General features: G+C 38.0%; 1 long non-coding RNA gene across 1 annotated transcript; it reads left to right on the top strand.

The window, feature by feature from the left end:
* The first annotated feature begins 13,946 nt into the window (after positions 1 to 13,946).
* Positions 13,947 to 21,433, top strand: LOC108503094. The gene is made up of 3 exons (XR_001876724.1): positions 13,947 to 14,023; positions 20,416 to 20,521; positions 21,325 to 21,433. It is a non-coding gene; the product is annotated as an uncharacterized LOC108503094 (long non-coding RNA).
* Positions 21,434 to 21,882: the final 449 nt, after the last annotated feature.

Below are 21,882 nucleotides of genomic sequence, written 5' to 3'. Positions count from 1 at the left end.
TTAGAATTTCATATGGTGAAAAAAAATTAATTGGTAATGACCTTATCTTGCTATTTATTCACAGATTTTTATAATAATTGTTTTAAGGGCTTTTTGAGTTGATGGTACCATTCAAGCCTCATTATTCAGGGCTATCTGCCTTAAACTTGTTCAGTTTCCATGTTCTGTAACCAGGGAACATGGACACCACAATCTCTGAAATATTTCTAAGATAGCTGCTAATGATAACTAGGAAAAACAAGTCAGAAGGCTTAAACTTACTGTTCAGGAGTCCACAGTTTTAATCCTGTGGAATGGTATCTATTATGTATAATGAACGTGTACCCCAGTAAACCCTCTTTCTCCCACGGAAGGCTTAGCTTAGCATGGGATGCTATTTCTCCAGTTACGAATATTCTATGGCAACACCATAGTAGTTGCATCGCTAGTTATATAAAATTTTGTGATGAAGCTCTTTTAACTTCATTCAGAAGTCAGAAGTATCCTCCTGAAAGTGATCTCACTGAAGAGAAATTCAGTAGTTAATATTATTGCATGTTATTGAATACTCAGCTATTGCAAATGATTTTGTAAGTCATTTGAATAGAAATCATGAACAGACTGCTTTTTCTTTTCTGTACAGCAAATTAGGCATTGCTAAAAGCAAAAAAAAAAAAAAAAAAAGATTAAAGACTGGATTTAATGCCCATGTAAAGCAATACTTTTAAGTCTCCTACCAAAATTTATTTGGGTGTTCCTTCCTCTGTCCGCAAGAACTCTTTTATCAGGCAGGGGTTCCTAGAGAGAACTCATGCCTTAAATCTGCCTATTTGACCTGTTCATATGAACCCTCCTCAGTTTGTCTTCAGTGCAGTTATCTGGGATGGCTTGAGCAGGATTGATTTAGGTCTTTGCCACTTTGACTTTATTGTCAGGAATGTCTTATAAGCAGTTCACCCGGGAGGCTGAGGAGGATGGAGACCTCTGGTGCAAAGAGGCCATAAAAAGGAGAGAAAGGGAGGTGTGCCTGTATTGAGGGGGCATGCAAAGGGGAATGAGGGTAGGAGAAGTGGAGTGAAAACTCTCCAGTCGGCTCAGCTGAAACTGGAGGGAGATGTGCCCATGGCAAAGTATCTCAGAAGGGATTGAAAGGATGAACTTGGTGGAACTTGCTTTCAGGCACTTAGCTAAAGCTGTTGCATTCAGTGCAGCACCAGGTAGCACTAACACACAGGAGGTAACGAGTAGAGTACGTGCAGCTGTAATCCCACCCTGTCTCTGGTTCCCGTGCCAAACACAGAGATGCACACACCCACAGCTAACTATCCACAGGCAGGCTCCTACACCCCTTTCACTCAGAAAACCTCTCTCTCTCTCCCTTTTTCTCACCCATAGAGGAGAAGGCTGAGGGACTCACCTTTTACAATTGTCTTACAGTGAAAAACCTAAACCAAGGTCTGATTCCAGATCTCTCTCCAGCTTGAGAGAATTTAAACTCCAATCACTCTTCTGAGGAGTTTGCAGCCCTGTATGGATAATGAAATATTTGAACTTGATGTGCCATTTTCTGGAAATTTCCATTTCTTTCTCTGTAGCAGCACCTGAGTACCACCCTGCGGAATTTGTGTTTCAGCAGTGGGTACAGTGGGGTTCTGTAGGGAGCCCAGTTTTGTCATCATGCATGTGTGCTGACAGTGTCTGCCAGACAAACTCCCTCCCAGGGACAAACTGCCTCTTTCCTGGATGGTCTTGTAGCTGAGAAGACACCAAACTGCTCAGCCTCGTTTGAAGCAGGGCTGCTCTAAACAGGAGTGTGGCTTAGGCATATAAGGAACACAAAAGCCTAACAGAATTGAAGCACTCCCAGGATGAGACAGAACAGATTCAGATCCTAAATTCTGTATGAATCTTGTTTTAATTTTCCCTTTTATTCTTTTTGAGATCTGGTGCTAAAAGTCTTGCTTGGTGTCATATAAAGATGTTGCAATGGGGCAAGAAGTGGAATTCTATGTCCACCTCTCAGATTACTTGACTACCTAATTTGTGTTTCAGCACAGCCACAAGTATTCATTTTTTTATAAAGAGATGCGTCACTGCAGCAAAATAAACTTTTCACATGGACTCCCACAGACCTATTCTTGATTTATGGCATTATACAGAAGCTGAGTCAAGCTAATATTTTTCATCAGATATCAAGGGAACAAATTTTAAGTGCTCCGTTGAAGCATTTTTCTGGTTTGAATTTTATGTGAAAACCAACAGAGTCTACTTATTCCAGTGCAGATGAAAAGAAAGTCTACTGCAACTATGGTAAATCAAAAGCAGCCTGTGTTTCAAACAGTCATTTCTTAACATGTTAGTCACTTTCTCATTTCTTTTTGTTCCTTGGATATAATTAATCTTAAAAAAAAAGAATGGTTTAAAATTTAAATGAACTATAAAATCTATAAAAATATAAAATGAACTATCCAAAACCAGACACTTGACAATTACATTTATTACTGCACACTGACTGAACAAGATACTGCATTAGATACAGAAGGACAACTGACATCAAACAGGCACTCCACATAAAGTGGAACAATATGTATTGTAGAGGAAAGGCTTTGGGGCAGCATTTGATTAATGTACTTTTAATTGGACTTTCCTGCCTCATTTGTTTTATTCTCTCAATTTAGTTCAAGCTGCTCAAGTACATAAATAGGCAAAGCACCTACTCTAATTAACACAGTACACTGTTTGCAAATTACCATATTCCTCAGATTGTGTATAAACAAATAGGATATTGTGCAAATATTGTTGAACTGCTACAGAAATATAAACAGACAAAGTAAGTCCATTATTCACTAAAAAACCCACCAAAAAACCAAAACCAAAAACAAAAATACAAAACCAACCTCCTCTTTGAAAGCTATTTGGGACACTCGGTCTTTATGATTTGTTTTCAGCAGCAACTGTAACTTTAGTTCTATATTTTATTAAAAATTTGTAGGATGTTCTGCCAATGCCATTTAAGCTTGAAGTTGAATGTACTAAGTTATATTCCCTGTGTGATGCTCTCTGATCAGATAAAGAATGTGTGAGACGATATTTGTATCACCAAATTCAAGCAACAACACTGAAAAGCAAACATATGTTGAATGAAGGATGCCTACAGCATAGAAATCCAACAGAAAATATTAAGTACTATTGCTATTTATAATGTTGAAAATATTCTAGGACTTTTAAGAATCCCATGGTGTGTGCCATAATTCTAGGATATAATTAAAAAAGAATACCTAAAGTGCACAATTGCTAATAAAACACATTAAACATTTAACAACTCAGAAAATCATGTAGGTAATTTGGATTTGATACCTACGTGCTCAGAAAATGTGAATGACATCTGGGCAATAAAGCACATGGACAGAAATTCCATAGTCAAGATATAAGTTGAGTTAACTATTTGTTGTGTGAATATTTGGCAGAAAAAGAACAGACTGAAAATTGCATATCTTCCATATTTGTTTAGTGGTCATGTAGCTTTACAGGATTTAAAAATCATTTAGTATAATATTTAATATCTTTTTAGAGGTTTTGCACTTTAACTACTCTTCAGTTACCGTATTAAAAAACCCAAAGAGCTCTCCTTCCTCAGTAAACCTTCTTTAATTTGCATTTTAGACTATGATGTACCCTGGGAGCACCACCTACTGATGAACATCTACATGTACAGTGTGCAGTGTCCTACAAAGCTGATGGTTCTTTTCAAATATACATTAGAAAAACATACAGCTTTTCATTTAAAACAAACATAGAAAATTAAAGACACATTCCACAAGTTACCTGTATATTATATGAGCCAAGAGGGAAAAATATGATTCTTTTCCTCACACAAATTAGGTAAACTTTATTCAGGAGAAATCAAATATTGGATTTATTATATATTTACTACTCTTCACCCTTCCTCACTAAACTTGGCCACAAAGAAGTGTCAAATTATTATTTGCTTTTTCTTATATTGCTTTTTCATTTCACCTCACAAAATTCAATCAAATAGGCTTGACTAATTATTAAAATGAATATAGTTTCTTCATTAAATACTCACAAATGGTTTTACAAACATTATTGGAGTCTTTGTATTTTCTTTACTTTACAGTTACACAAAGCTAATAGTATCTAAGATGTTACTATTTTCTTGTTGGAAAGGAGGATTTTTTAACTTATACTCAGTTTGTGGTGCTGATATTTCTGGGGAATACCTAGGTGACTTGCAGACTGACAGGGCACTGGATGCTCATTATTGCCCCAGAGCAAAAGGTTCTGTAATGTACACAGTTAGCTAAAGAATTAATTTTATAGGGGGAGGAATTTAAATTGAATCTCCCTATCTATGTTACTGAGTAAAACAGTAGTAAAGCAAAGTAAGTGTCCATTAGGAGGTAATAGCTGGAGTGTGCTCCACTACTGCTGTTCTGCACTGATTATGTAAAACAGCTGTCAGTCAGGAAATTCCTTTGGGAAAACTGCACTTCCTTCTTTCCAAATTAATTATATTAAATGTGGTGAATTACGTTAAGGAATGGGAGCATGGAGGAATGGTTGTAGAAAGTTTACTTCCATGCTACCAAAAAGTTTCAATCATCTGTTTTCATAGAGGTGCACAGTGTAACCAAGTTTTTCATATTAGTTTCCTCTCCAGCTGGGATAAATATCGAAGAGACTTGGAGGTTTTATTTTAAACGTATGCACTGTTGCTTTATTTTGAAGAAAAAATCCCCACCTGCTCCCTTCTCATGAACTATGGAATGATATATATCTCTGAATAATTGCCTGTAATATGCGTTCAAAACACGTATCAGCACTGATGTTCCTCTTATTTGTATTTATAACTTCTTCAGACTCAAAGTCTTTCAGGAGCATTGCCTCCCTACATCTAAGACACATGCTTCTCAGTGGTCCAACATCCTTTAAACTGAGGACAACAACAAATTGATACAACTGTTTCCAAAATATTTTAAAATCTAAATGCTGCTGTGGGGCTCTGTTATCTCTACATCTAGCTATCTCCTTTAGGGAAAAAAAAAAACCAACTTCTTTTAGTATTCTCTGTCCTGTTCAGTTCCATATCTTGTGTCCAAGGACACAGGGAAGATGTTATAGGCTAGTTTTACTTGTTTCTACAAAATTTTAAAAATAGATTGTGAAAGCCTTCTAAAAATTGCCTCATTCTGACTGCTTAGATCTGGGGTTTTTTCAGTGTACATGTTTGTTTTGAATTCAGATTGCCATAGCTATTTTCTATTACCAATAATCACTTTTATCACTAAACCTTCTCAATACTTTACTAGCTGCTTCACTTTCTGGTACAAGTAGTTCAATAAGCTGAATAACTCTGATTGTATATATTTTTTTAATTTAACCATTACTTTTCTGATCCCTGAATGGCAAGAGGCTGGATCTAAAGATGTAATTGAAATGTATGTCACTCTAGTTAATTAACAATATAATTGTAGCGTATTTATGTGGAAGGTGAATTAACTCGGTGAAGTTTGAGGCCAAAATGATTAGAATTTCACGATTTTTATCACTATATGTTAAGGTCTGCCATTCTACCATCAGTCATTCCAAGTTATGGATTTCCTAAAGTTACGGCCTTAATCTTATGACTTTTTCTTTTGAGGCTGATGAATATTCAGGAGCAAGAAATGGAATCAAGTACTTCAAATATCCTCTCCATACCTTTGGAACTGTCTGAAATCAAATTCTTTCTGCTAAAAGACTTTTTAAAGTGTTCTAACACTAGCAGTTTTCTTGACAGCCCCAAGCAAGCTCTGTAAATATTCCCTTGTGAGAGATCTCCAGTTTCCCTGCACACAGGTCACACTCTGCACAGGCAAGTATTACTACTGTGTTCAGTGTAATTATCCAATGTTTATAAAAATCAGAAATAGTAGAGAGAGTGGATGAAAATCCACCTCCACTGAAGATGATGTATTGACTTCAGCAAGAGAGGACTTTACTCAAGGAATACATTTTTTTTTACTGTATGGTCTATGCATCTGCAATATACCTGAGGAAAAGCAACACTCTAACCATAGAGCTAACTTATGTCATCAAAAATATTCCAAAAAAAATTGCTGTTTCAGTTAGTGAATTATAAGAACTATACCCAGCTGTTAAAATTGCTTATGATGCACCATGACCAAACTCACAAAGCATCTGTGATGAGAGATCAATCATTTCCTGGCATTTATCAAGACGTAGCCAATTAGAACAATAAATAGTATCACGCACATTTTCATGTTGTACCAGTAATTCATCTTTTACAATACATAGCTTTGTTTTGCTGAATTTTGCAATACATTTGTTTTGCAATACATTTGTTTTGCTGAATTTTGTCTAAATGCTCTTTCGGCTTCTCGATTCAAAACTCCTTTAATGCATTTCTAAAAATGATCTAATTTACCTGTTTCTGCTGCTGAACTGAAACCCTTGAAAATAATTTGCAGCATATTAGCTTCTGTAACACATTATCTTTGTCCTTCATGTCGTATGGTGGGTGCTTGTGGTACAAAGTATATTAATTTCAATATTGTAAGCTCTTTTGGTCTGAAGGATCACAGACAGCTCCAGAGAACACAGACAAGCATTTTAACAAGTATTGTTATTTTATCTTGACTAGAAAGAAATCTTAATCAACTTCAGTGCCAGACACCAATCACACTCAAAAGGATTTGTGGTCTCCAAGTATGTCTAAAATTCTGGTTATCAAGCGAGATCAGTTTTATTCAATTTTAGCTCTCTAATAAAAGGAAGGGGCTTAGTCTTTAGCAGTTCCTAGATTTCATCTTCTCTCAGTGAAGAGAAACAGGTCTTCCAGAACATGATTCATCCTGTCTGTCCTAGAAACTTGTGCTGTGTCTGTGCAGAAAGTGTCCAGCATGCTAAGACTGCTAAGGGTAGAAGAGATATACCATAGAAAGAGTGAGCAGATGAAAGCACATTAAAGAAAAGCTATTTCTACAGAGGCAAAATTAAGAAATCAAGGGAGACTAAACAGTGCAGCAATGCTGCTTGAGCTTTCTCACCAGCTTGCACCATGTGTTACAACTGGCCACAATCAGACTTCACAGTTACATCTTTGCAACACTGATCTACGACTTCTTTTCAGATTCCCCCATTCTCAAGCATTAACTACACTTTTGTTGTCCCACAGATGTACAGTTTCTCTCAGTCTGTCCTGAAGCACATGTTCAACACACTTTAAGAGCAATCAACTCTGCTGTCTTACTCTTTGTTACTTATTGCTTTCACACTTCTTATTAGAATCAGAATTTTGTTGTAAGTCTGGGCCCTAGATGAACCCTGTGGAACCAGTAAGAACCACCAGCCACTGGTGATTCCAAATTTATGACTACATTTGGACACTGTGAGTGAAACAGTTTATCCTGCTTTTACTACGTATCATGTACATATTCAGCACACTTTATATGTGTGTATTTTTTTTGTTGTGACATACCAGGTCATTCTTTTATTTTTTCTATTACCTGTATAGATTAAACACAAAATCTAATTAAAAAAAAAAGAAGAAGAAGAAGAAGAAGAAGAAGAAACAACATAGTATGATTAAATCTATTTTCAGTAAACCGCTGTTAGCTAGTATTAATTATAGTCCTCTCTTTTAATTCTTGATTAATCAAGTCCTGTATCAGTCATTCCATTAATTTGCCCAGGATTGATATCAGGCTGTCAGAACTATAATTAGCTGGGTCATGCTGTTTGGCTTTGGTGTAAAAACTGGTCACAGTCTTCTAAAGTTGTTATAACTAGATTATGCTCATTCTCTTCAATTGAAAAAAAATCATTAGCTATGTGATTATTGCTGCAAAGCAGAATTTCTTCAAAGCAATCTTACAGAGCATAGCTATATAGTATTAAAGTATCACATTTACTCTCAATTTTCTTGCAGCCAAGGGAAGCAATCAGGAAGGATGTCCTCCATGCTTAGACTAACAAGGACTTGGCTCTAGCTTCCCTTCACAGCCTTTCTGAACATAATCACTTACAGCTCTTTGTGAAGCTGTTAAGGCAACCTCATCAAGTGCAGAGACTTGTCTCCTCAGCCTAATGAGAGTGGGACCAGTCTCCACAGTCACATTTCCAAACTGCAATCCAGATCTTGCCACAGCTATGCTTGGCTGACAAGCAGAAATCAGAAGTTAGTTCAGACTCCTGGTCTTGAGTGGACAATGCTTACAATAACAGAATCGTTAAACCATTTAGGTTGGATAAGACCTCTAGGATCATCAAGTCCAGCTGTTAACCCAGCATTGCCAAGTCCACTACTAAATCATGTCCCCAAATGTCTTTTAAGTACCTCCAGGGATGGTGATTCCACTACTCCCCTGGGCAGCCTCTTCCAATACCTGACCACTTGTGATTTAGGAATGGTACTCCCCAGTTTAGTACTCCCACTGAGACTCTCCAAACCATGTGCCACTCGCTTGGTCCCCCTTCCTCCCCGCCCTGCAGTGGGAGGGGAAGAACTGGAGGAGAGGAGAATTGGAGGAACAAAAGGTAAAGATCATGAACTGAGATAAAAACAATTTACTGGGAACAGAAATGAGATAAGGAAATACACAGTAACAGCAGCAATATCAATAAAAGAGCGTACAAGAAATGAACAATTCACACGTGAGTTCTCAACCCCAACAACACCCAACTGCTCCCTTCGCCACACTGTCTGACCCAGAAGGGACCCCTTCCCCTGTCCCCAGAAAATTATGGGAGGTGGTATAGAATAACCTCTGGGTCCCAGCCATGCCCTCTCCTGGCTACTGAAAAAATTAACCCTGTTCTGGCTGTAACCAGGACACCACTCTTCCAGGGTAAACAACCCCAACTCCCTCAGCTGTTCCTCGTAAAACTTGTGCTCCAGACCTTTCACCAGCTTCATTGCCCTTCTTGTAGTGAGGGCCCCAGAACTGGACACAGGACTCAAGGCATGGCCTCACCAGTGCTGAGTAAAAGGGGAGGATTACTCCTCTGCTGGCCACACTATTTGTGACACAAGCCAGGATGCCACTGGCTGTCCTGGCCAGCTGGGAACACTCTTGCCTTGTGTTCATGCAGCTGTTGAACTGCACCCCCAGGTTCTTTTCTGCTGGGCAGCTTTCCAGCCACTCTTTCCCCAGCTGTAGTGCTGCATGGGGTTGTTGTGATCCAAGTGCAGGACCCAGTACTTCACCTTGTTGAATCTCAGCAATATGGTATGGGATGTATTCTGAAAACTGTATCTCACATTAGTGCTTTACAAATGTGGGAAATTTCAGATTCCTCCATTTCTACTGTCCTAGGTACATAAGAAATGGATCACACCAGTGGTCCACCTAACCCTCTACTCCATCGCTGAGTGCAGCAGTGGGAGAGTGCACAGGAGCCTTGCCACCTCCTGAGTTCATTCCCTCACACATCAGCATAACCCACACTCTTTGTATCACAGGGCACATCCCTGCTCCTTTTCTTTAGTATCTGAATCATGGAATCATAGATTCATAGAATCTTAATATCATGATCTGGCTGTCAGACTACTGGCCATGAATTTGTCTAGCCTCAATTGAAGCTGCTGACACCATCTGCCCCATAGTTCCCTGGGGCAACAGAAGTTCACTGCCCACTGTGTAAAGATGTACTTTCTCAAATGTGCTTTAAGATGCTCTATCCCTCATTTCAGTGAATTTCCCTAATTCCATTATTGCAGGTTTTGGTGATTAGCAGTTCAGTTTAACTAACATTTACATGACTTTTTAAATTACCCTTAGCTCCAGACTGAAGAGTTCTGTATTTTCACAGTACGTTTAGCCTCTGGAAAGGGAAGAATGGGAGGTTTTAAGCCTGTCACCTTTTATTTTGTCCCACTTCCCACTCCAGCATGGTCACCTTTCCTCTCATCCTAAGTGTAATGGAAAAACAGATAGCACCAATGCAACTACAGGGGAGTGGGAGGCAGGGGTTGATAAAGAAGTTTGACTTTGCCTCTGGTTGTGGGACAGCCCACAACCTTGTTATATGCAAGAGCCTTGCTGTTGACAAGGCTCTTGCATGTATACCAAGCTCTGTAACTAATCTCTGCAAACAACCATCCCCATAGGACTGTTATTCTCATAGGGTTTGTGAAAAGGCAGTTCATTAAACCCAGAATGTTGACAAATGTATCAATGAGAGGCTCAGTGATCTTTCTGCATCCACACTGACTACTGGGGCTGGAAGCTGCTCATGATGGTGCTGGTGTAAAGCAGCTTCTTCAAGGGTGACAAGTGAGACTCCTCAGCAATAGATCACCTTTTCAAAGTCCATCATTTGAAGATGGATGTGCCTCTTTGTCTTTACAAATTTTTTAAACTACTAGCGCTTAACACTGTCTAACATGTGCTTCCTAATATATATTTGGCCAATTTTCCGCTTGCCAGTCTGGAAAATCAGCATACAATCATCTTTCAATATTGGGTTTTGTACACAGCTAATGTTAATGGAAAATAGGGGTCTGTTAACAAAGACAAAGAGCATGAGCTGACATTATTTCCTTCAAGCTTCATTCAGCAGGAATGCCCTGTCAAGTGGAGCACATTATTCCCAAAAGCATTTTGAAAATGGGTGGGTGAACATCCTCTATCATTCTGTAACACTTGTTAAATATCAACAATTTTGTTGGGAGGGATGTAGACATGGAGGGTGTAGCTAGAGAATTGACACTCCCAAGCAAAGGGTAAAACAACAATAATGTTTTGGTTAGCTCTTTGTAAAATAAATAAATAACAGTTTAAGTGGGTGAAAAGCTAGACAGAGCCTGGCCTAAGTTTACAGCTGAAATGTATGCACGTGGAAAATAGAGGACAGAGTCCTCTGCAAGCAAAATTATCTGCCTGTATTTGCCATTGGATCTGCAGTACCTAATTTACAGAAGCAAGTGTCTTACAAATGTTTCCTTAATGGTTTCCTTAATTATTCTAATTAATGAGTGCCTGGTAGGTTGCTTCAGCCATTGGAGAACTCAAGTGATGTGTTTCTACTCCTGCCTTGTCTTCAGAAATTCCATAAAACAAGAAATCAAGAATAAAATACAGTGATGAGGAAGAAGCCAGTGACTAGAACTTGAAGGAAAATAATAAATACAAGAATTATCATGATTCAAAATGTAGGTACAGTGCTGGAAAAAGGCACTACTCCCAAGAACAGAGGGGAAAATAGTTTACTGTCTTACTGCCTGGCATGACTAGTTGTGCTGTGGATGTCTTCCTTTTTTTTGCTGGTCACAGTGACAAGAGAACAAAGACTTGACCCTTTTCATTCTTTATATATTAAGCTATAACCTCACATTTTGAAAACAGCAGAGAATAACGTATTACTTGGCAATCTAATATCAGATTATGAGCAAACAATTCAGGAATAAACTAAAGTCCTACTGAACCCAAATTGCTGCTTAACCTGAATGAGATATGAAAATATAATTATGTTTTGGGAGTTCATCTTGTCTTCCTGAATAACTCTAAATATAGATTTCACAAATCAGTTCATAAATTGTTTTGCTTTTCTTCTTTTTTTGAACTTCCCTAAGTCAAGTAATGCAACAGTACCTGAGAGTATGCACACTACAGCAGTGCTATAACACTAGAGATGCAAGTTCATGTTTCTTTTCTTAATGTTATTCTAGAAAAAGTACTCCAATGTTAAAGAATACTAGGGCACCATTGCTTTGCCATGAAATTTTGTTGTCTGAATCAACTAGGTGACATCAAGGATTTGCAGCTAAATGCAAATCAGTACAAAGGTGGAAGATAATAGCACAAGAAGTGGTTTGTTAGAGGGAGAAGTTTGGGTCACAGGTTTTTAAATACTGAGGTTCTGTTGTGTAATTAATCTTCCTCTTCCCAATGCAGAGCACGTATTTGCTTTAAAATAATACTATCCATTTTTTCTCTAGGTAGAAAAGTATTCATGGTGGGAGTCAAAAGAAGCTAACAAGGTAGTTAAATGATATATATTCAAAACAATCCAACAGTATTCTTTTTTCTTGAAAAGAAAGAGAAATGCTTTTTTTCCTACCAACAATGTCTTAGTTCCTAAAAATCATAGAACCTAACTGTACAATCTGGTCTGTATTAACAGTTTTATATGAATGAAAAATGCTCCTGAAATTCATGCTGCTAACAAGAGTCCTTTATGCTGATCACCTTAGAGAACCTGCCCACCAGGGTTAATTTCCAGTTGATCAGCTTAGGCATGAAAAAGAGACATATCTGCCAAAAATATTAGAAGCACCAATGCTTTAGTTCAAAAGGAAATTATTTGTAAACAAAAGCAGAGTATGATCTGATCACTAATATCAAGAGAACACAGTAAGCATAGCTGCAATTTTAGAGCAGGCAGAAGCTTTCTACAGCTCCCTAGCTGAATTATTTTCCTTTTAATGTCAAACCAAATGTGCTGCTAGAGGATCTTCAACACAATAACACAGAGCACCGCATTAAGGCTTTGCTTAGCAAAGGTTGAGCTTCTCGAAAAAGGAGGATAGCAATAGCCAAGAGCTAGAAATTCATCCCAGTGAACTCTTTCTGTCTGTATCTCTCCACTTCAGAAAGAGATTTTGAATTTTAATCACTAGGTCTCAATTTCACATACTTTTTTTCCGAAGTATAGAATTAATGCAGGAAATGCAGTATCTTCTTCCTCACAATCTGCCTAATGATGGTCTGCCCATGGCTCATTCTGGACCCCAGGTATAATACACGGTCTTAGAGACCCGTGTCAGCTTCATTTATCTCTTTTCCTTTCATAATTACCAGTGAAAAAATGAAGTGATCCTACGAGTAAACAGAATAAAGCACTTCATTTCTGCAAGAGGATAGAAGGAAATACTACAATCTTTTCTCTTCAGGCTTATGTGTACAGCACTGCTAAAGATGAAGGCTTCCTGTAAGGCATCAGCTTCTAGGAGTGTACTGAGACATTGCAGTTCTCCTTTTTTTTTTTCTTTTTGGTGATGTACATTTCCTACAAGCCATAAATATTGTTTTAAATTTATCTCTGAATGCCACAGATTGGGCAACTTTTACATGTATTTGGTTAGAATTAATTCTTGATTCAAGTAATGATTTCACAAATGTTCCCTAAATCTTCAGACCTCTCCTGTCCACACTGATGAGGTCACTGCAGACAGAAACTGATTAAGATAGCACTAGACAATTTTCTCCTAGCCAAAAATGCTAAAACTGATTCTACAAAAATCAAAACAGAGGACAGAAAGAGACATACTGTATCTTCAAGTTCAACATGGAGCACATGATATATGAGGACAGATTGAGATATGTGGGTTTGTTAAGCCAGAAAAAAAGTCTTAGGGGATTACTAGGGGCTTATAAAGAAGACAGTCTTCTTCACAGTCAGAAATAAAGATGAGAAGCAAGAGGCACAAATAGCTACAAAGAAAATCTGACTGGATAAAAAGAGAAAAAAACACAATCTACAGGAGAATGGTCAAGTGCCAGACCAGGTTACCCAGAGTGGCTGTGGAATCTCATTTCCTGGAGGTACTTTCACTTCAAGTGGATAAAAACCTGATCAACCCAATCTGACTTTGAATTTAGTCTGCCTGTTTGAGAAGGACATTGAACTGAGCGACCTCCAAAGATCCCTTCTAACCTGAATTATGCTACAGTTTTTCTCATTTTGCTAAGCTACCCAAGCCAAACTTTTTTGTATCCTCTCATAAAAAAGAACCTCAAACTCATTTTCATCCTAAATGGCAGATAATATCATTTTCCTGTGTCAGTCAAGAATTTATAATAAGTGGGGTGTATTAAACTCAAGTAAATGTTTGTAAGCAGTACATTATCTTATTTACAGGTTGATATAAAATAGAAGCTCAGTAGATGGAGACACTTCACACTGAAATGTATGCAACAGAGTCCCAACAAAGGAAGATATTTTACTCCACGCAAAGTCAAAGTCAGCCAAGTACGGATGACACCTGATCTGGCAGTGTGACATTTCCTTCCTTGAAAAGGTGAGTCTATTCCTAAATCAGCAGGAGGAAAACTATCTCTCATATAACTAAGTAATTTTTGGGTAGGATGTCTGAATCTGAACGAATTCCCTGGAAACCTCTAAAGAAACAGTATTAGCTATAGGAGTTAGGATGGTGTACTAGTAGGTGGTTTACACTGTGGGATACAACAGGTTAGAAGGGCAGACAAAGAGATAGAATCAGTGAAGAGAGGGGTACATCTATGCTGGTGAAAAAAGGGAGGACTGGGACCAATGCTTGACCTTGAGGACAGATAGGACGGATTAACAGAAGTCCCCACTGCTTTGGTCCAGTCCCTTCATGAGAAATCAGTCATGTACACCTACAGACTGCTTGGCATTGAGTCTCTTCTGTATCTTACATATTGCCCACAAGATCCTATGACATAATTATTATCTTGTGGTTTTTTTTTTTTTTAGTCACAGAGTCTCTGAAATAACTTCAGGACTACATGGCAGCCTATCACTGTCATACCATTGGAGTATGAAACTGGAGGGTTTGTACTGTGTTCTCTGGGAAGCAAAAGGGTACGAAGCCTATTAGAAGACTTTGCTGGGAGTTGAACCTGATAGTCTCTTTCTAACTGACTGCTAGATTAGATTTCTGGATTGAACTACTTCCAAAACTGCATCTGGGCTTTCATCTTGCAGAGAATAAGATAGAGTGGTCAAATGCAGAGTCAGGGGTAAGCTGACAAACAATTACATATCCATGCAGGCACTTCCCTATCATGCCAGAGTTGCTTAGTTTCCTCAAAATTTTTAATAGGACTACCATGGGGTCTGGTGTGAAAGCTCACTTCCTGGCCCTGTGTGTTTACCAGAGTACAGGTATGTCTACAAGACCTAGTGTGTCTACAAAACAGATTGTAGAGATTTTTTCTTATATCGGTACCAGAATCTTATCCAGTTTTTCTTTGTTTCTATAAACCTTTACAACTGTGCTTTACATTTGGAATTAGTAATTTATCTCTTTCTTTTGACTTAAGTACCACAGTAACTAGCTAAAAGACAGTGGTCCCACACCTCTCTTATTTAGCAAGATATTCCCTTAGATTGGTAAAGAGGCAACAAATTGTTTACTTGATATTTTAGCAACTGTCCCACTTTCCTAAGATAGCCAAAGGAAAAAGGACTGTATCCCCATGGTAGCTGCAAGAGCTGCTTTGAGACTTTGCATCACAAAGATCAGGAAAGGAACTAGTGTGTTCCAGTCACTGTCTAGATTGTAGCAAGGTAATAGATGCTGATCCTGAATGTCCACAGGCATCTCATGTCCATGCTTGTGTCTGCAGGCATGCTTCCAGATGACCTCCAGTTCCACTGATGCAGAGCATCCACACAGTCCAAAACGAAACCTTCTCAAGCACAGAGTGCTCGTGTACACACTGCACAGTATCTGAGTTGGGTCTCCTTGAGGACAGCACGGTGACACTGTGAGTCTAAAACATCAGCAGCAGCACAACTCTGTGTGTGTGTACACTGTGTGTGTGGTGGGAGGAGGTTTCAGTTTGAAGGGTATGTAAGGATTATGCTGAACAGACCCCACCAGAGCACTGATTTTATAGCATGATTGTGAAAGACATATTGATTATTCTGGGCCTTGGGTTCAGCTCAGTGGACTTTAAGGGTGTTCTGAACCTCCCAGGCTAGTGTTGGAGGAAAGTGAAGGCCCACGGAAGCAAAACCTGGCAACTAGAAGCCATCTCTGTCTGCAGGGAATGACCTCTAGGACAAATGATTGCCAGAACTACACCAAAGAATGGTTGTCCATCCAAAATGTCCAGGCAGAGCTTTGCTGTATGGTACAGACACTTCCTGGAATCACATTTGCCTCTTTCATGGTAATATCATTTATGCACCACATAGTTCTGTGGTCATCTGATGAACACCCATGTAATAGCAGACATTCCTGTACTTTGTCTTGTATTTGTCCATTGCTTTGTACTTGAAATTGTTAAATGTGATTCCATCTTCTAACTCTTCTCCAATTCTCTTCTATATCCTGTGATTCTATTTTATATTGTCAATATTCAAATCATTTTCTATGTAAATGTTGCCTCTCAATTTTGCATCATCATCAGATTTCATTAGGATATGCACATTTTCGCATGACAATATATACTACATGAAAATATTAAATTAGATATTGAGGTAGACCAAAACTGGTCCTGGGGGAAATTTGCTACATACTTCCCTCCAGTATTAGGACTATTTTCAGCACAAATTCCCGTCATCTATGTTCTAGCTATCCTCTTTTCAGTTCTTATATGCAACCTCTTCTTCATAAACTGATGATTCTCTGTGTGGAATAGAAAGGGACTAAGCAACATCCATGTGGATTAAAGCTATGGCTTTGCAAGGGAATGATAACAAAAGAAAATATTTTTGTCTTTAAAAAAATCATGTTGTTATCATATAATCTATTTCCAGTTAACACAAAACGCATTTTGTCCTATTTATCCAAGACATGCTGGCAAAAAAGCAAGTAAGGTCAGCTTTGCTATGTAAGATCTGCCTTCTTCTTTTCTGGTTCTTGTTTTGTTTATATGGGTATATTTAAAATCTACTATTTTAATTGCCTGTACAAGATCTAATTCATCTTAACTTTCAGCAATTTTAAATTTAGTCTACTCTTTTTGCCCTCCAGGAAAATCTTTGGTCTCTTTCTGTATTTCACTAAGGGTGTCTATTTATTTCTGATATACTTTTGATGTTGTTAATTGTCCACCTTGATTCTGAGCCCTTTCATGCCAGCTTTTGGATTAAAAATCCATACTATTTCTTGCACTTTTGACTTTAGAACAATCCAGTTCAAGCATTCCCTTCCCTAAGCACTTCAGTCCAGCCTGCCTCACTATATAGTTTTCTCAGCTTGTCAAAATTTTCTCATTTAAAATCCTCACTCTATGTACAGATCACTCTTGTTAATCCTTCCGTTTCATCACCAGTGTTTGCCAGACAACAACAAGCTCCTTGGTGAATTCTCTTAGTCTCAAATATTGTGAGCTCTGTTGGTTTTGGCTATGGTTTACATGACCAGATGAATGACTGTGAATGAAGTTGTTTTACCTAAGGCTCCTCACTTGCATTTGTTTGCAGAGAAGATGAATGTAGTGCCCCTGGCTTTCCTGTCCTACCTGCATGTATAGACATTTGACTGTTTTAAAATATATGGTCCTGTGGAGGGAGTTATATAAATGTCTCTGTCTAAGATAGTCACTGCAGGTTGCCCCTAGAGTCCCTGAAGAGAAGCAGACATTTTAAGGCTGCAAATCAGAAATTAATATTTATGGTCCTTCCAGTGACTAGTTTTGCATAGGGAGACCAGACAGTTATCTCAGAAGTAGCCACTGCAGATAACTACTGTTAAAAGGAAATGAATCAAACTGCTGCAGTGCTTTAACCAGTTGTTTCTGAAACAAACTATTGCACCCATTTTAGTGCTAATGAGGCTTTGGAGTCTCTCTGCTACCCATTAACACTTCTGGAGACACGACACTGGTTACTGAGGCCTTTGATATAATAAAGTGTGGCACGTTCTTATTGCCGATATTCTTCAAGATAATTATGTGACTTAAATTTTACTTTACTGATAATTAATAGTAGTGAGATTCTCTTGCTAGATAATAATTAGTATTATACCTCAATACTCTTGTACATATTAAGCACAAAAGACAATGCTTGCTCAAAATGAGGTGCTGGTCTGAATATCTATCTTAAATTATATATTAGATTTTGTACAGAATATGATAGTTTCTGGGGACCTCTATATTACATAGTGCATACAGGCTGGTGTATGTTCATACAAGGTTATCTACTAAAGATAATTACCCAGTTGTCACAAACTGCAAAAATTCTGTTCTAATAAACCTACACATAATTGCCTAAAACTTTATGGTTTGCTTAAATTTGCATGGCCATAAAAAAAGGACACAATTGCTTTCTTCACACTGAATCATCCTGATTAATCTTGCTTTCCTATATTTTTCGTTGAGTAGTCAATAAAGATTAGAAATTTAATATGTCTTCCTTCAAGCCAGGAATGGCTTTCCCTCTGATCGTCCACACAAAAATTTACTACTGGAAATATTATTCTAACAGTAAATAATGCAATTAAGCATTTGCTTTTATTTGGTTATTTAATCTTTAGGTCCAACAGACCTTTTCTCTAAATGTATGTCTTGATTTGTTATTAATCAGATGTGTAAAGTAATAAATGATTTCTGAAGAAATATGTCAATTTTTTCTGTAAGTCTAAGGAGAGTAGAGAAAACCATACCCACTATTATATCGTAATGACATACCTTGACATCTGGACCACTTTATGATATTATTATATCTTCAGGCTGACATATAAAAGAACAATAATACCAATATTAAGCAGCATAAAAGCATCGAGTGCTACTGACATTTTGACATAAGAAAGCTTAAGGTGATGTACAGATACTCAGTGCCAAAAGATTGCCTGACTTCTACAAGCTCCGCTGAAGCAAAGTCTGGTGAGGTGGAGGTGAATTTCCCCAGCAAGTGGTGTGCGGTGATGGAAGGAAACAGTACCACCTCCATTTCAGGAATAGGAATTTCCGCAGCAGGAAAGTTGCTCATGGACTATTGAGCTGTACAGTCATGACATTTTTCAGGTAATCACTTTTCATCAGCTTAAGCCCTTCTTATCCTTGTGGATATTTCAGCAATATTCACGACAGTATTCAGGGTGTAATATTTGCAGAGGTATTTTAAAATATTTTTTTTTTTTATCAGAACTGTGTCTGGGTTTTTCCACAATATTATAAGCTCACTATTCTCTGGTTTTCACTTCTGTTGGGTAACTTTACTCATCCTTTCTGATTATTAATTGGACATAAAACTTTTAAAACAGTTGGGTAGGAAAAAATGGATAGCAAGTACTATGTGTGAAAAAACAGATTTCTTTTTTATAAACACACAGCTACATCCATGAGGAATACTCTCATGATTGTGATGAGCATTTAAAAACCCATTAGTTCAAAAAGACAGTTGGAGTACAAGTGTAATTGTACAAGGTAGTTCATCGGAATTCGAAATTCATGAAGGCCCTTTCTGTAGCTTTTGGGTGTAAAACTAGCACAAACTTGAACATTCCATGGGATGGAAGCAGTCAAAACAGATTAGATTTTATATTTGGTTATATCAAAAAAGAATCTAGCTTGAATCACCTGGCATTAACAAACAAAACTCAGAGCTATTTAACATAAATGTGCAGCAGTTCTATTACAGACGTTACATGGTATTTGTCAGTAAATGATCTTTGAAGATTAGAGGATAGGGAACTTCACAATCAGATGCATTAAATTCAGCTGTCAAGTAATACAGTGACTCACAAGAACTTAGAACAAATTTAGGAGGAAAAACCCAAGCAATTTCAGTTCAGTATGTGTGTTAGAAAGAGCAAACTTCTGCCCATTGTGGCTATGATCTCAAATACTAATCTGGAAAACAAGTGAAAGTACTTTACAAGGCTCCTGGTTAAGAACATAGAAGGCTGAGAGGAAGTAAAAATAAAATATTCTATTATTTCTTTCCCCTCTTTATTTGGTTTTTCTCTGGCTTAAAATATAGCAGAAATGTCCCCGGGCTTTGAGCATCCCGTGAATTATCTTGAAATTTAACTAAACCAGACAGTACAATCAGTTCATGCTGTACTACCAGGTAGCTCTATGTATACTCCCCTGTTCATCTGTCTGCATGTTATTTATCCAGCCACTCTTCAAAGGGAAGCTAACAAAAACAGGTGCTGGACAGGGGGCAGGAGGCAGCATCCCAGACTCTATTTCATAGAGAATATACTCCTGACCCACCACTTTCAACTTAGTTGCACTCGAGCTAACAACAGCATGTCTCCAGATTGCAACCTAGGCTCTCTTAGGTATTGCACATAGAGATATCCTAAGACATACTTGGCTCATGCTACTTTAAATTTATCTCACTATGCCAGGTCAGGAGAACTTTACTGAAGCAGACTCATATGGATTTACCCCTAGCTGCTTGAGGATAGAAAATAATAATGGAATTCATAATTAGACAAATGCCAGTTTCATTACTTCTGACCTCCATATATCAGTTCCAGATAAAAGAATAACTGCTCCATACGCTTAGATGAAAAACCATTTAGATCAAGGCTCAGCAAGAAGCCTTGGACAAACCTGATATATCTATTTAGAGCCATGACAGAGAAGAGCAATTTATCAACATCAGTAAATCCTGATGAATGCCAAGACACACAACCCTCCTAAATCAAACAAGGGCCTCAACCAGGTTTTGTCTAGTAATTGCTTGCTGAAAGCTGAATGCGAGGTAGGACATAATTAATTGGATTCTCCCTCCTCATAGGATAGCATAGCCCTAGAGTGCAGGTTGCGAAGGTTTAGGAGTCAAGCGGGAACAGGAAATTAACTTGCAGAAGATAAAGGAATGGCATTCTCATGTTCTCCAGCAGGTAAAATCATGTGGAACTTACTGGGTTTTTTGGCTGACTTTTCCAAGCCCCAAAACCTATTTTGCACTCCATCTGCTAATCCTGAGTGTCCCATTTAGCCCAAACACTGTGAAATTTTTACATATACTTGGCAGATTAAAGAAATCTGTATTTGTTTTAGGTACTATATGGTAATTAATTCCACCATAACAAGGTACTAATCTAGAGATGAAACAGTTAAGGCACTGTTTGGGGCTTATTAAGCAAATTAGTGCACTATTTTGGCTTGTGAAACAAATCAAGCCTTGCTCTGCCAGGGAAAAAATGTCATTTTGCATATTACCATGGATATATGTAATGTTGGGCAAGTCATTTGCACTTTCTTTCTCTGTTCCATTTTCTTAAATGGGAATACCAGAGCCTGACTGCAATGGATTTATGGAAGATGTATTTGTTAAAGATTATGACTATGCTGTAATAGTGTACCTATGTAAGTATCTTCCAACTAGAACAGTGACAATAATATTTCTTTCACATTTAACCAAGGTACACAGTGTGTGGATGAACCTGCAGGACCTGTCACATCCAGCAGGTAGCAGGAATAAGTGACAGAGTGAGAGCCATCTTTATTTAGCTTCCTGATGTTTCATTGAGACATAGATAATACAAGGAAAGAAAATGCTGCGGTCTGCACCTAATCTGTTTGGGTTTTACCACTAGGATAAAAATATTACACACAAACACACACACACACATATACATAGAGGAAGAATTCACAGAAATAAGCAAGCTTGCTTTCTCTTATATCAGTTTCTCCTGTGCAGGGGGAAATGGGATCCTGAGAAACTCAGCTTCCTTTAATTTGCCAGAAGACAGCTTTGCCTGAGAAACAAGCTTTCAAGCCAGAAGGCAGACCAGCTCTAATATTCACCCATCAGTAATGTCCTGTAAGGATTATGCATTTTAAAAAGAGAAAGGTATGTGTTCTGAGATGATCCTTTTACTTCTCAGCATTTGTCATAGTTGTTCTGTCAAAAAGTACTGCTTCTTTGAGAATATAGTCTTCATGTGAGTGTGTAGGTGACTAAGATTGTTGATGCCTTTCAAAACCTACTGGTAAAAATACCCAGATCTCAGAAAAACTCAATCCCAGGCATCAAGGCAATGATAGCCAAGACGCAGCTTATGTAGCTTAGTTGTCTAAAATGGAGGGCTTCCTGTTGTAAAACTGCTAGTCTCTTTCTTGAAAGCAATCATCCTAGGGAAAAAAAAAAAGAGAGGCAATACAGTCTAACCTTAATGAATGTTGAATTTCCACTGACTTGTGCCAGCATGTTGCTTGTGCCAGAAAAATGGCAGAAGATGATGTACAACACAATTAG

The sequence above is a fragment of the Lepidothrix coronata genome, unplaced genomic scaffold (assembly GCF_001604755.1).
Source record: "Lepidothrix coronata isolate B3197 unplaced genomic scaffold, Lepidothrix_coronata-1.0 Scaffold4, whole genome shotgun sequence".
Taxonomy (NCBI): domain Eukaryota; kingdom Metazoa; phylum Chordata; class Aves; order Passeriformes; family Pipridae; genus Lepidothrix; species Lepidothrix coronata.
This window is presented reverse-complemented; position numbering and strand designations above follow the sequence as displayed.